Source organism: Saccopteryx leptura, chromosome 2 (assembly GCF_036850995.1).
Source record: "Saccopteryx leptura isolate mSacLep1 chromosome 2, mSacLep1_pri_phased_curated, whole genome shotgun sequence".
Taxonomy (NCBI): Eukaryota; Metazoa; Chordata; class Mammalia; order Chiroptera; family Emballonuridae; genus Saccopteryx; species Saccopteryx leptura.
The window spans coordinates 351,160,283-351,175,703 of NC_089504.1; positions in this window are offsets into that span (position 1 = coordinate 351,160,283).

Consider the following 15,421-nt stretch of genomic DNA (forward strand, 5'->3'; position numbering starts at 1 on the left):
GTGGCGCTCACAAGAGCTCTGTGCACTTCGGTCAAGTTGGCTCTGGCACTCGGGCCCGGTGACCTTCCGAAGAACACAGAGGCAGGAAGGTGTGGGGCTTAGGCCCAGGTGTTTTGACTTGGATCTCAGCCCCTCACCCCATCATGACAGCATGGTGGACCAGAGGCAGGTAAAGGGAACAGAAATGGGGTGGGGAGGGGCAGGCTGCCAGCCGCGACTCCCTAGGAGACCTCTGGGTGAGGGTGAGGCCCGGTCCCCAAGCCCTCTGTGTGCTCAGAGCATGTGGCTCTCAGTTCCTAGGACTGGGAGCCAGGTAAGCACAAGGGACACCTGTCCCCTGCCCATGCCCCTTGGTCTTCCTGGGCCATAGCCCCGAGGAAGAATCCAGGCTCAGCCCAGCCCAGCCCTCCTTAGAGATAATTCCCTGCACTAAGGAGGGGCCTGGGCAGAGAAGGTAAGCAGCTTCCTGAGAGAGAAGAGAGGCAACTCCTTAGGTTGTTACTGGAAAAATGCTGAGCATAAAACTTAGCCATCAGAAGGTGCGAGCGCCAGCCATAAGCCCCTCCGTGCTCAGGTCCAGGAACTAGGGAGGTGAGGACTCAACTCCTCACCCACCTCTGGGGCTTAGAGACATTCTGTTGCATATGCTTATAGGCCGAAGTGCCCCAGTAAATGTCACATGACCTTAGAGCCTGAGAAGGTGAGTGTTGGCATGTTGGCACCTGTCACCTCCCCACATCCCCCCAACACTGGCACAGCTATGGGGCCTGAGCCTGTAGCTACCTGGTGGAGACATGAGGTTCAGAGGGGTCTGATCTCTGGGCTCCCCCTCGCCAGCTCACTGCCCACCCACAGCCCCACACCTGGGACCACCGCCACTCTCCAGCCCCAGCCTGGCAGAGCGAGGAAGCCCAGCCTGTGGAGTCAGACACCCCTTGGTCAGAAGCTGGGCTCGGACACTTCTCTGCTATCTCTCTGAGCCTCAGCATCCTGGTCTGTAAAACAGAGGGTAGTAAGAGCTCTTTCTAGATACTTGGGGAGCTCAACCTTTTTCATTTTGTCAAACAGTAAAGCTTAGGAAACGGAGCCTGGCACCGATGTCTGCCCTGGGCCCTCAGCAGCACCCTGGCTAAGAATAGGCTCCAGGATCCAGAGCCTCCCCTTGTCCTTCTGGGTCTCGGCTCCTGCGGCTCCAGTGACCACACAGCTTCAAGTTCAAATATCCTATTCTATTGCTCACAGGGTCATCCAACCCGATCACGCCACACAGGCTGATTCGGGATTCAGAAAGTAGGGGCACGCAGGGCATGAATGACTGAGAATCTGCTATGACTTTGGACACGGCATTTCTTGTTCTAGCCTTGAAACCAGGCCCGAGTCTCTGGTCTCTGGCAAGGCCTTACACAGTACCTGGTATCTGGTAGGTGTTCGGCAAAGGCCGAACTGGACGGTCAGAGCCTGGTTGCCAGGGAACCCACCCCGTCTGGGAAACCTGCCCCAGCCTGGGCCGCCAGACCTATGGGGACCACGTCCTCCTTCAGGCCTGAGGCCAGAATCACCTGCTTCCTGCACTGGTCACTTCCCCACTCATCGCATCTGTAGCCCCGCCCCATTCTAGTCCATGTCTCTGTTTGCCTCTCCAGAGCCCTGGTCAGGCGCCGCCGTCTCCAGACCAGCCCCAACGCCTCCGGAGCAGGACAGCTTGGCTTTTTCCACTCTCCGCCTCTCCTGGCCTCCTAGGACACTTTGCTCTATTGTCTGGGCAGCTGCTCCATAGTCTGATGTCACCCCCCGGACAGTGGGGCTGAAGAGCAGGGACCAGCGGCAGAAACTGATGAGGAAAGGAACTGAATAAATATACAGCCACGTGGTGATGTCCTTCGGCTAGGAGAGCGCCCGGTGTCCAGCTGTCCTGTTAGAACACCAACACTGAGTGGGCACTTACTATGTGACAGGCACTGGACATTGTGTCTTCTCGTCTCCATCACAACTCTATGAGACAAGATGCTATTTTGCAAGTGGGGAAACTGAGGCAGGAGATAGGACCCTTGCCCACAATCACCCAGCTGCAAACGGGCATAGCCGAGTATTGAACCTAGGCAGACTTCAGAGTTCTTAATGCTTATGTTACACTATTTCTCCCAGTGTGTACACACACACACACACACACACACACACACACACACACAAACACACACAGTAGGCTGGGCAATGTGGAATCCCAGCAGGACCCCAAAGATCTCCAAAGAGCCTGCCTCTGTCAGCGGCACACACAGCACTCCTGGGCTGTCTTCTGACCTTTCCATGTGATGTGGTATTTCTATCACACACATAAGCAGCCATGGCCTAGATTCCTGAGTGAGACATCAGCCTTATGCCTACTCATCCTTCAGGACGCTGCTCCTGGGGGAGCCTCGGCGCTCCCAGGCTCTACAAACGCCCCTCTACAAGTCCTGGCTCCCTCTGGGTTTGCACTGACCCCGAGCCGAGCCGGCCTCGCTGCTCAGGGGCTCAGGCAGGTCTGTGGGCGCATCGCACACAGCCCACGACAGATTCACTGAAGGGCCCCGGGACTGAGGGTCGGTGGGGTGCGGCTCGATGCAAGGGGGTGCAGGGGCCTCTCTGGGGTCTCCCCACCCTTCCCCAGCACCGGGTCCTGACCCCACCTCCTTCGCCGCCCACCTCCCCAGGAGTCCCACGTCTTACTCCTGCTCTGGGAATGTGTGATTAATATAGGCAGGCTAGGTGGCAGGGCTCCTGGGTTCTATTTTTGGCTGTGGCCTCATTCTGGAATGTGCCCCAAAGTCAAGTGACACTCCCCTCTCTGGCTGGGTCAGGAGGGAGGAAGAATAGCTTTCTGACTGGCCGTCGCCTAAGGGAGAGGGTTGGGCCGGCAGGTAGGCAAGCTGACCAGCCCTCTCCTCCCCACCTCCTGGGCTGCTGACTGCTGACCCTCCCAGCCCTTCTCTCTCAGGGTCGGGCTGGAGTCTCTGTGTCCACATCCCAACCTGCCCCGGGACATGCAACTCGGCCATCCGGGTCTGCAGCAGCACCCTGGCCACTCTCAATGAGGAGGAAACGGGACTCAGCTCCACCACGTCCCAGACTGGACCCTCCTGAAGCATGTCTGTTGGGGTGAATGGAATGCTTGGGTGTTTCTTGGCCTTTTCAAGTCTTGAGAACCTTGTCAGACACCTGACGGGCTTACGGTGTCCCCATCCTGATTGTGCGTCTGTGTCTTCTGTCTTCCTGTGAGGGACGCATTTGGTTCTTGTCAGAGGATGGTGGTGGTTCTGTCCTCTTTCCCCGTGAGTACCAGGAAGCAGAGAGGGGCCCAGCAAGGACCCGCAGTGGGGGAGAAGCACAGTGTCAGAAGAGAGGGAACAGACACTGGAGTGCGAACAATGCTGAGTCAGGCACGGTACACATATTGTCCAGTTTAACCTCACAACCCTCTTCAAGCTAGATTTTACCGCTTTACCATGTATCCCGCCCGGGCTAAAATGTCCAGGAGGGCAAAGACAATGGGTGCTTTGGTCACTGCCATATACCCAGCATAAGGCCTGGCCTCAGAGGGTGCTGGATAGATATTTGTGGAATGAATGGCTGCATGAATGAAGGAAGCCCTATAGACTTTATGGAGGAAGTCTGTAACCTCACAAGTATTATTGTTCGTGCTGAATCTTAGACTCTCGATGTTTAAGGAAACATGCCTTATGACCTTGGGTCATAGGGCTAATCAGTGACAGAGCCACGATTCACACCCAAGTCTGTCTGATTTTAGTGCCTATATTCTTTCCAGGGTGACATACATATTTTAATCATGGCAGTTAAAGACTGAGGACCCCAAATGGCAGGTCTCTGAACATTCGTAACTGCCGCTTCTGCCTGGTCTCTGGCCTCTGGCCACAAGGCTTTACAGAAAGGTTATAAGGCTGCTCTCTCCATACAGCTAGTATTGAATTCCTACAAATAAACTCAAATGAAATAAAATTTAAACATTTAGCTTCTCAGTCTCACTAGCTGTGCTACATTGTAAGGACCACATTTCATGTAGTTAGCGGCTACCATATTGGACAACATAAGCATAGACCACAGTGTGTCCGTAAAGTCATGGTGCACTTTTGACTGGTCACAGAAAAGCAACAAAAGACAATAGAAATGTGAAATCTGCACCAAATGAAAGGAAAACTCTCCCAGTTTCATACCTATTCAGTGCAGTTCGATGTGGTCTCACGCACAGATTTTTTAGGGCTCCTTAGGTAGCTATCCCGTATAGCCTCTACAGACTCGTCACTGACTGATGGCCTACCAGAACGGGGTTTCTCCACCAAACTGCCAGTTTCCTTCAACTGCTTATCCCTCTGAGTAATGTTATTCCTATGTGGTGGCGCTTCGTTATAAACGCACCGATATTCACGTTGCACTTTGGTCACGGATTTGAATTTAGCCACAGAACACACTGAACTTTCCTCTGTACCGTCCACATCTCCACTGGCATGGCCGTGGGCTGCTCCGCTGTATACATGGTGTTACGTCATCATCTGCGCATGTGCACATGCTGCCACATCATCCTACAGAAACTGGGAGGGTTTTCCTTTTATTTGGTGCAGATTTCACATTTCTATCATCTTTTGTTGCTTTCCTGTGACCGGTCAGAAGTGCACCATGACTTTACGGACACACTGTATTTCTGTCATCACAGCAAATTCTGTTGAACAGCTCTGTTATAAAGGATGAACCAGTAATTCTTGTCTTCTCTGGCAGAGGGCTTTATGTAAGGGTATTGGGGGAGGGGTCCTGAAGGGGGGAGCGATCCATATGGCCTTTGGCTCCAAGCGCCTGTCCTGACAAAGACTCGGGACTCTCACATCTTCAGGCAGTTGCTGGTTTTGGTCTCATTGGCTCCATTGCCACAAGGGGCTCTTGGAATCACCCCACTGTCTCTGGACAGCAATCTCAGCTTCAAAATTCCCTCATCTTTTTTCCCTAGAAGGCTAACAGGCCTTCACACAAATTCAGTTCTTGATGGCTTTTCTCAATATCCCCGAGTTCCTAGAGGCATGCAGATTAGTATACCCACCCAGCCCCATCAGTCATGGCGCACAGAGGAAGATGAGTGTACCAAACTTTAAGCTAAACATGAGGGAGAGAGGTGGCTGATAGGAAGGTGACAGTAGGGACTAGGAGCTAAGTCCTCTCAGGGCATGGCCCAGTAGCCATGACAGCTGCAGGAGTCATGGTGTACCAGGGGGGCAGTGACTCAACAACTCTTCAGAGACATCATGATGCAGCTAGCATCTTGTTTCCTGCATGGATGTGCTCATTAAAGGGTCTAAGAATTATTTTATGGTCATTGCTCCATAACTGAATTGCATAAGCCTTTAAAAAGAAGAGCCAGATATTTTAGGCCATCGGGTTCCCAAATCTCTTTGGTACCCAGGGTGGGTGGCCATGGAAAAGGGTCAGAGACATGAAGGAGCACGGCTCTGTGTTAGACTGCCCAGCTCAAACACTGGCTCTGTGACTTTGTGAGAGCACCTCTTTGGTCTCAGCATCTTCATCTGTAAGAATGGAATAATAACAGTACCCACAGCCTGACCAGGCGGTGGTGCAGTGGACAGATTATAGGACTGAGACACAGAGGACCCACGTTTGAAACCCCAAGGTCGCCAGCTTGAGCACAGGCTCATCTGGCTTGAGTGCGGGCTCACCAGCTTAAGCGCGGGGTTGCTGGCCATAGACATGACCCCATGGACGCTGGCTTGAGCCCAAAGGTCGCTGGCTTGAAGCCCAAGGTCACTGGCTTGAGCCCAAGGTCGCTGGCTTGAGCAAGGGGTCACTCACTCTGCAGCAGTGCCCAGTCAAGGCACATATGAGAAAGCAATCAATGAACAACTAAGATGCTGCAATGAAGAATTGATGCTTCTCATCTCTCCCTCTCTTCCTGTCTGTCTGTCCCTATCTATCCCTCTCTCTGACTCTGTAAAAACAAACAAACAAACAAACAAAAAACCCAGTACCCATAGTTATTGGGGATAAGAAATGTTGCATGTCCCTGCCCATAGTTAGAATAAGAACCAGGAGTGGAGAACAGAACCCTCTCCGCAAAGATGCCCTTGGACCACATAGTGAGAACAGATGCAATCTCCTTTGTCAACAAGGAAAGAGTCCAGGATGAAGTTACACAGAGAGGAGAGAAGAGAAAGGGATAGGGAGAGGGGTGAGGGTAGCCAAGGAGAGCACGGTTGGGGACCAGCAAGCAGAGACAAAGTGCAGTACTGAGGTGGAGATGGGGAACCCCGGGGCCTCCACAGAGGCGCTGGGAGCATTTCTCCACCCATCGTTCCCAGCTGCAATACTCGGAGCACTGATTGCAGTTTTTCGTGACCCCTTATTTCAAGCACCACTCCTCATCTCACTGCACCTCAAGGGGTCACAGAATACAGGGGGAACAGCCTTAGGGTCCTGGTGTAACCAATAACTCAGACTCAAAGCAACCCTCACAGTCCTCACACCAACTGTTTCCCCCTGTGGCCCTAGTAAGAGGAGAAGCTGGTGTTTGGAAGGGGCAGAATGCAACTTCAGAGAGACTTACATAGAGGGTGACCCGCCCCCACCGCCCACTACAGGCCTCATAGAAGGTGGGCGCCCTTTGCCAATGAGGTGCGGGGTGGCAGGGTTAATCATTTCCATTACTAATGGCGCACAGCACCTAATACGTGCTCAACACACATTATCTCATTAACCATTTACAACCCTGTGAGGTGTATATTACTCACCTCCATTTAATATTCTCTCCAGTTCAGAGAGGAAACAGGCTCAGAGAGATTGGAAACTTTGCCCAAAGTCCCTGGCCGAGAAGGAAAGGTCCCTAGGTCCCTCCATGTGACTCCTAAGCCCTTGCACTTAACCACATGTCTGCTGTCTCCCACCGCAGTCAAGAAGAGTGACGTATGGCTTGCTCTCACTTTTGCTTCCTTCCTTCTCCCTGCTAATCCACCAGGTTTTACGACCTAGGACTCTCATGAAAAGACATGTTTTATTTAGGCCAGTTCTGAGACCATGTCCTTCCATCTAAGCCATAGGCAGAGATAGATAGATAGATAGATAGATAGATAGATAGATAGATAGATAGATATAGAGATGATAGAGATAGAGAGATAGAGATAGAGATGATAGAGATAGAGAGATAGAGATAGATAGAAATAGAGAGAGAGAGAGATGATAGAGATAGAGGGATATAGATGATAGAGATAGAGAGATGGACAAGATAAAGATGTCCAATTCTCAGCCCCTCTCAGAAGTATAGAGCCCCAGTTCTCTAAGGGAAAGGGCATCGTGCTTTATGCTTTATATACCCCACATAATCCTCACACTAACCACGACAGAAAGGATTTTGCAGTAGGAAATCCGAGGCTGAAAAGGTTTCACAGGGCATACCTGTTCACAGGTGAGCGTGGGGTTCAGTTTAAAAGCTGACCCGGAAGTCCATATTCTTTCTTGCACAGCGTTGCTGCAAGCAGTTTTGTTAGAGCTGTGTTGGAGCCCCTGTACTGCTGCAGAACATTCCTACTTAGTTCCTGGCAGTTACCAAGGGCTCTGGAGGGGAAACTGTGGAGCCCAGACCTCTGTTCCTGCTAGTGATGCTGAGGATTGAGTACTGGTGTTTTCTGCTTCAAAGCAAGATCCATGCTACGTCCAGAGCACCCAGGTCACATGAAGGGGCTTGGCCAGCCTGTGGCAGTATTTTCAGTGGATGACATAGTGTTCAGCCACAGAGGAAACTTACGGGAGCCTAGGGAAGGGCATTGCCCAAGGAAAGTGGCCCAGGGGAAAAGTTATTTGGGGCTGTTCATTTTGGGCTTAATTTCCCCTCCAAAGCTTTCCCTCCAAAGCCTCACTCTTTGATTTTTGCTCAAAATGCAAAGATAATCTGAGCAGTCACAAAAACCGAACTGGAAAATGGAACAACTGAGTTCTGAACAGACTCGTTACCCTGGCCAAGAGTACAGTCTGGTGTGTGTATGGGGGGGGACAAGTGGGAGTGAGCGGGGTGTGTGTGTCTGAGTTTGTGCTGTGAACACACACATTCTACCAACACAAGCTTCTGGAAGGGCGTTATCTGCTGTGAACCCTGACAACTGAAAAGAACAGTTTGTCTCTAAAGGTAGGAAAACAAATGAGATGACCCCTAGAGGGAGCTTCTAGCCTGAGGAGGCTTTTAGGACAACCATCAAACTGAAATGTCTTGAGAGAGGGAACTAGAGCCAGCTGCCCCAGTCCCTCCGTCACTACCTCACGCCTTCCTTTGGATGTCTCACCTGACCTCTCCACTCCAACTCTGCGTTAGATGAATTAAAAAGTTCTAAACCACTTCCTTCACGTTTCTGTACAAAGCTTGGAACAATGAAAGAAAATTAAAATGGCCAAAGGCAAAGGCACCTTCTCCTGGGAGTGACGCACTAGCAGTAAATCTTCTAATTCTGATTTCTTCTGCCTTCCCACCGGGGGCTAGCAGCCTGCCTTCTTCACACTGTGGACACATCAGATGACGAAAAAGAACCAGGACGGACCAAGTTTTTCCTCCACTGGTATGGAAATTTGAGGGGGCCCATGCTTGCCCGGACGACCCGTTCTTCATGAGTTTGATAACTTCCCCCTGACCTAGAACCCCTCAGATGGGCATGATCTCTCTCCTTTTTACTCACACCTTCCCCTTCTCCTGTATTCTATTATTTGGGTGTGTATGTTATCTTTTGCTAGAATGTAAACTCCTTGGAAGGTCCTAAAGGTGTACATACATCACCACCAGTTCCTAACCCAGTAGATGCTCAATAAATGTGCTGAGTGAATGAATACAGGGGTTGTTTTAAATGTGGTCTCATTTTGTTTGAGATAACTTAGGGACCCGGATAGAATCTGACCCCAGAGCCGCTATAAGTCAGTATCACTCTTTTGCTAAAATTAGAGTTCAGTTACGTGAAGCTGTCTCCTCAAGGCACCCAAGCAGCCAGACTATAGCGGTGACACGGATAAATAAAACACGCACGCGGCCCCCAAGCGCTTCTCCCCCGTTCCTCCGTGGTTTTGCAATAAATTTCCCCTTCCTGCTTGTGCCGGGCAGAGGCTGATTTTTAAATGACTTTGGGGTGGCTGAGTTAACAACCAGGTACAGGACCATGCTGGGCACTCTAGGGAGAGAGAGTTGGCACAGAGTTTATTTTCGATAATTTCTCCTAAATAAACAAGTACGGGTCTTCTGTAAAGCCTTCCTATGGAGGTCAACCACACAGGAGCAGGATGGAGAATGGTTAAGGACCACAGGCTTTGGAAACAAAACCTCACAGTTCAAATCCTGGCTCTATTGGCTATAACCTTGTCAGAAGCTCTCTGCATCCATTTCTTTATCTGTAAATGAGGGAAATAGCATAACTTTCAGTGGGTTCTTAGGAAATTCAAGCGAGTGAAAAATATGTAAGTAATTTAGAACCATATCTAGGAATAGTAAACACTAGGGAAGTATCATTATTGAGCTTCTGAGGTTGGTTATTGGCTCTGGACTCCCTATGGCTTTGTGATAATATCAAAATCACGGTCATTCAATAGGCAGCATGCAGGGCTCGGGTGCAGCTCCCCTGCCCTCCTTCAAAGTCCGAAAGGGAACGCACACTCCTCAGAAAAGTGTGCTGTGCCTGGACGAGGAGTGCTTGTCCCAGGCCCCAGAACTTCTGCAAGACCACCATCAAGAGCAACTGAACTCCAGGACCGTCCCTTCCCCAGGCCCTGAAGGAAGGGCAGAGACAGGAGGCACAGCCTGGCTTCTTTTCTACCTGCTGCCCAACTCTTCTCCTCTGGAGGACGCTCCAGGGGAGATGAGAATTCACCTGCCCCCCCATCCCTTCTACAGAGAATCTAAAAAGTTCTTTTTAACTGATATGGTTCCGATGATTAACGAGAGTCCCCTTCCCCCCCCCAAAAAAAAACCCCAAACAACAAAAACCACTTCTTCCTAAGTTACAAAAAAAGTTTCCTTCCTTTCTGACAATCTTTTGTAAAATTTAGAAAGATGAAATTGCCTCAGGTAAAAACCCCTTACAGCCCGTGTGAATCGTGGATTGTTCTCAAAGGCTTCAGAAAGGCTTCAGTTAAAGGGCCTCTAATGACACCTCCGTAGCTAGAAAGGCTTCCCAGGGATTGCAGCTATCTTGGGTGCTGGATTGAAGTGGTTTAGAGATCCCCATCATGTTTCCTGGAAATAGAGGTAGCAGGAAGCAAGTCACCAGGGCTCTACTGAACTTGAGAATGGCAGTTTACCAAACAAGGAGTGTTCTTTTTGGGCAAAGAGCTCTGAGGGTAGCAGGCTGATGTGGACAACTAGAATGAGAAAGGAGCAGGCATGCTCATTACAAAACAAATCGAAGTTCAACCCTTGTCCTTACTAGAAATGAACTGACGGGTGGTGGACGGGTGGCAAAGCAAAGCGATCTGAAAGGAGGGCCTGAATTTAGTGCAAAACAGAAAAAGGCCTGTGCCTAGAAGTACGGAACCTGTGTCCGAGGCCATCGGGACTCTGGACTGAAGGGGCCCTAGGATTTCTTACACCACACTGGTAGGAGTCTTCGGCATTCCCTTCTATAGGTATCCAGAAGTCATCGACTTATACCCATTTGCTAGAAACCACGCTAGACTGATGCCAAGCCCATGCTGGTCCCATTTCTCTCTAGCTTAAAGGAATACAAATTGTTCAAACTCTGAATCGGGTTTAGGGGGCCATGATCACCCAGCCTTCATGCTCCGAATGAGGCTGTGCTGCCACCACCCCCCCCCCCCCAGCTCCCAGCAGCGCCGTGGGAGGAAGAGGAAGGGGGACTCGAGAGCTGTGGAAGGGCGTGCAGAGAACCGGCATTTAAAAATAGCTGCAACCTGGAGGCTGGCAAGGAAGTTTATGTTTGACTTTAACACTCAGTACAAAAAAAAAAAAAATCCCCCAAAGCAGTATCTAGTTTATTTTGTAAATGTGGTTTTTCCACAATTATTTTTGAAACACTTGAGCAGTAGAGAGAAGGGATGCGACCTACAATATACGTCAAGGTTTGTCTAAAAATATTTTACACCTGTTCTCTGTTCTGCACACTGGCCATATTTTATCAGTGAAGTCAAGTACTCCTAATGCCAGACGGAATGTGTTTTTCCTTCCAAGTCCTCAATGTTTTTCCCTTCGGTGAAGCAAACCCTCTCTTCTTTTCTACCTGCACCAAAATAAAGCAGGCACCGTTCTCCATATGACATACCTGCTGCCAGAGCTGCATTTTTAACTCCCCTTCCTGAGCCAGATTATTTAAATAGGAACAACCACTTCACTACTTTTCACGACAGCATGGGCACTTTAGCCAAAGTTTTTGGCTACTCCCAAAAGGAGCATCAACTTGTATGCTGGGCTTAAGTCAATTTGCTGATTGTATGAAAAAGAATGCTGAAACACTGGTTTCCCCATCAGTGCCTCAAAACTAAAGTCACAGACTCAGTGGCATTTATTACTGAAACCTGAATAGAATAGCTTTTAGGATATTACTGTAGAATTTTTATTTGTCTCTTGATGCAAATAATAGACTGGACAATGGAATATTGATATAATAAAAAGTTATGGTCTTCAATTACTTTTTTGATTTCAAAGGGCAATAAACATGGGCAAAATTCTAAACTTCATGGCTTCTAAAAACTGTAAGCCCCTAAGAATATGTTCCATTACTTCAATGACAACTTTTCATAGCAAGGTAGTTTCCTGAGGAAGTATATCGATATCAGGGTACCCATTTTGCAGATGAAAAAACTGAGCCATCTCAGTCAAATGACTTAACATGCTTAAGGAAGAAACTAGACCCATAATTTTAAATAGCTTGTACATGAACTGCCTCCTGGCTAACTGTTTTCTTCTAAGTCTTGCCCAATTGTGAGGTGATCTCAAAGCCCCACTTACAGATTATATGTATAAAACAAGTCTTCCAAAATACAAATCTAAAAACTCAAATATTGAGAAATGGTTAGTAGTAGTTTATTGTTTACAAGTCAAATACCATTAATGACAAGATTTTTAGCCCAATCTAAACTTCCAAAAGCCCAACTAAAGGTTCATTAATATTTGGTCCAATCAAATTCTAACTAACCCAAAAGCTAAATAGTAGGCATTTAGTATAACATGATTTAATCCATAGAGAAACTCCAGAAATTCTTGAGCCATTTTTAAAATGGGCTTTTCTGATTACTGTGAAGTTTTGTTTGTTTGTTTATTTTTAAATTTTTCCATTGATATGAGGAGAGGAAAGGGGATGTGAGAGAGAGAGGCATCAACTTGTTCTTCTACTTAGTTGTTCCCTTCAGCTGTGCACTCACTGGTTGCTTCTCACATGTGCCCTGACCAGAGGTCAAACTTGTTTGCTCGGTGGGCTGGAACAACGTTCTATCCACTGAGCCACCCGGCCAAGGCCACTGTGCAGTTTAAACATGTTCAAAACTAAGAGCAATGCTACAGGGAATGTAAGCTCATCCCTAATAGCTTTTGCTTCTAAAATGTAACCAGTTTTTATTTTAAACTAAAATACACTTTGATTTCTTTAAGAAAGGCTTTCAGAACTAGTTTGAAATAAGAGATCATGCCTTGCCCCGATAGCTCAGTTGGTAGAGTGTCATCCGGATGCTCAGAGGTTGCCGTTCAACCCCTGGTTAGGGCAGACACAGGAACAGATCGATGTTCCTGTCTCTCTCTCTCTCTCTCTCCCTCCCTCTCTCTCTCTCAAATGAATAAATAAAAATTAAAAAAGAAACAAGAAGTCATTTAGCTTCCTTAATGTTTAAAATAAAAGCAAAAAACCAAACAATCTATACATATAGAAATCATGTATTACAAAGGTGTACCTTAAGATAGTTTTTTAGGCCCTGGCCGGTTGGCTCAGCGGTAGAGCATCGGCCTGGCGTGCGGGGGACCGGGGTTCGATTCCCGGCCAGGGCACATAGGAGAAGCGCCCATTTGCCTCTCCACCCCTCCCTCCTTCCTCTCTGTCTCTCTCTTCCCCTCCCGCAGCTCCCACAGCCAAGGCTCCATTGAGCAAAGATGGCCCGGGCGCTGGGGATGGCTCCTTGGCCTCTGCCCCGGGCGCTGGAGTGGCTCTGGTCGCAGCAGAGCGAGATGCCCCGGAGGGGCAGAGCATCGCCCCCTGGTGGGCAGAGCGCCCCCCCTGGTGGGCCTGCCAGGTGGATCCCGGTCGGGCGCATGCGGGAGTCTGTCTGACTGTCTCTCCCTGTTTCCAGCTTCAGAAAAATACAAAAAAAAAAAGATAGTTTTTTAAAGTAACAAAACAAATCATAGGTACTAGAACAGGGGTCCCCAAACTATGGCCCCCGGTCAGCATGTGGCCCCTTGAGGCCATTTATCCCACCCTGCCGCACTTCCAGAAGGGGCACCTCTTTCATTGGTGGTCAGTGAGAGGAGTACTGTATGTGGCGGTGCTGCAAAATGTGGTGTTGCTCACATACAGTACTACTTCCAGTGACACGGGATGTACGCGTCACAGCTCCGGAAGCGCGTCATATCACTTGTTACGGCTAGCAGTGACAAATATGGAACCGGACATTGACCATTTCATTAGCCAAAAGCAGGCCCATAGTTCCCGTTGAAATACTGGTCAGTTTGTTGATTTAAATTTACTTGTTCTTTATTTTAAATATTGTATTTGTTCCCGTTTTGTTTTTTGTTTTTTTTTACAGAGGCAGAGATAGACAGGGACAGATAGACAGGAATGGAGAGAGATGAGAAGCATCAATCATCAGTTTCTCATTGCGCGTTGCGACTTCTTAGTTGTTCATTGATTGCTTTCTCACATGTGCCTTGACCGCAGGCCTTCAGCAGACCGAGTAACCCCCTGCTGGAGCCAGCGACCTTGGGTCTAAGCTGGTGAGCTCTTCGCTCAAGCCAGATGAGCCCGCGCTCAAGCTGGCGACCTCGCGGTCTCAAACCTGGGTCCTTCTGCATCCCAGTCCGACTCTCTATCCACTGCGCCACCACCTTGTCAGGCCCGTTTTTTTAACTTTAAAATAAGATATATGCAGTGTGCATAGGGATTTGTTCATAGTTTTTTTTTATAGTTCAGCCCTCCAACGGTCTGAGGGACAGTGAACTGGCCCCCTGTGTAAAAAGTTTGGGGACCCCTGTACTAGAAACACACTGCTGAAAACTATTTCGGTAACTTACTTGGCCTTTCCTTATTGTGTTTATCAATAAACACAGGTAAGGAATGGTGTGAAAATAGCTACAGAAGGTCAAATGTTTACAATTTTACTTAGAAGTGGCAGGGCCACTAAATCTATAGTCCTTACTCATCCTGTGGTTATGAAAGAAGTAATTTACACAAGAAAATTAGAGCATTGTTAATGATTTCTAAAAATACTTTCAGATAGCCTGTGACTATCACCAAAGATACAAAGTATCTCTCTCAAAACATCATGACATCTGAGCACCCCCATTTACTTTCTTGTAGAGATTCTGCAAGTCATGTGGCTAATGCAGGAAAAATGGTCTTATTCCACTGACTTCAAATCAGAATAGCCACCAATCTGAGGAAACAAAGCATAGAGCTTCCGATCATGAACTCTGGAACCCAACTCTCTGAATTTGAATTGACCATTGCACTCGTGGTGAGTTAAGCAGTGTCTCAGCCCTGCTTCAGTCAGCTAGGTTAGAAATGTCCCGGTAGCTGCCGAAATAGCTCAGTTGGGAGAGCGTTAGACTGAAATGTCCCGGCAGATAGTAAAGGCTATATGAGCATTTGGTGACTGAATGTTTTAAATTAAAAAAAAAAAAAAAAAAGACTTCAACACAAGTGCTGTACTAATTTTCCAAATGAACATACACAGATATTGAACTTAGGTCCTTTAAACATGAAGGTAGTATCTTCTGATTGGCATACTAAACAATATAAATGGGTTTTATTCAGCAATGGCAATTTTACATACTTGTCTTCTAACAAGGCTGTGCTCTGATCTGATTTTGCACTGGCTGTTACCCTGCCTCTGACAGAAAGCACACACTCTAGTCAAGTAAGCATCTGTATTTGCTGTGCCATGCCTATGCTATTTGCTGTTTGTGTAGGGAAAGGGTGTGGAGGAAACTCTCCAACCAGCATTTTACTTCCTTAGCTTAAGTGTGTCCAGAGAGACACTTCTTTTCTATGTTCCTGACATTTTAAAATAACTCCAATCCTAAAGACTGGCTAGATTAATAAATCTCTCAATTAAAATGCCAGTATATAAACCATCTATATGAGAATGAAATTAATACCAACATACATCAGGAAAACATTTTAAACTCAGGGTACCTTTAGCTTCGCCTTCAAAAGCTAAGAAGCATAGTAAATATTGCCATCAT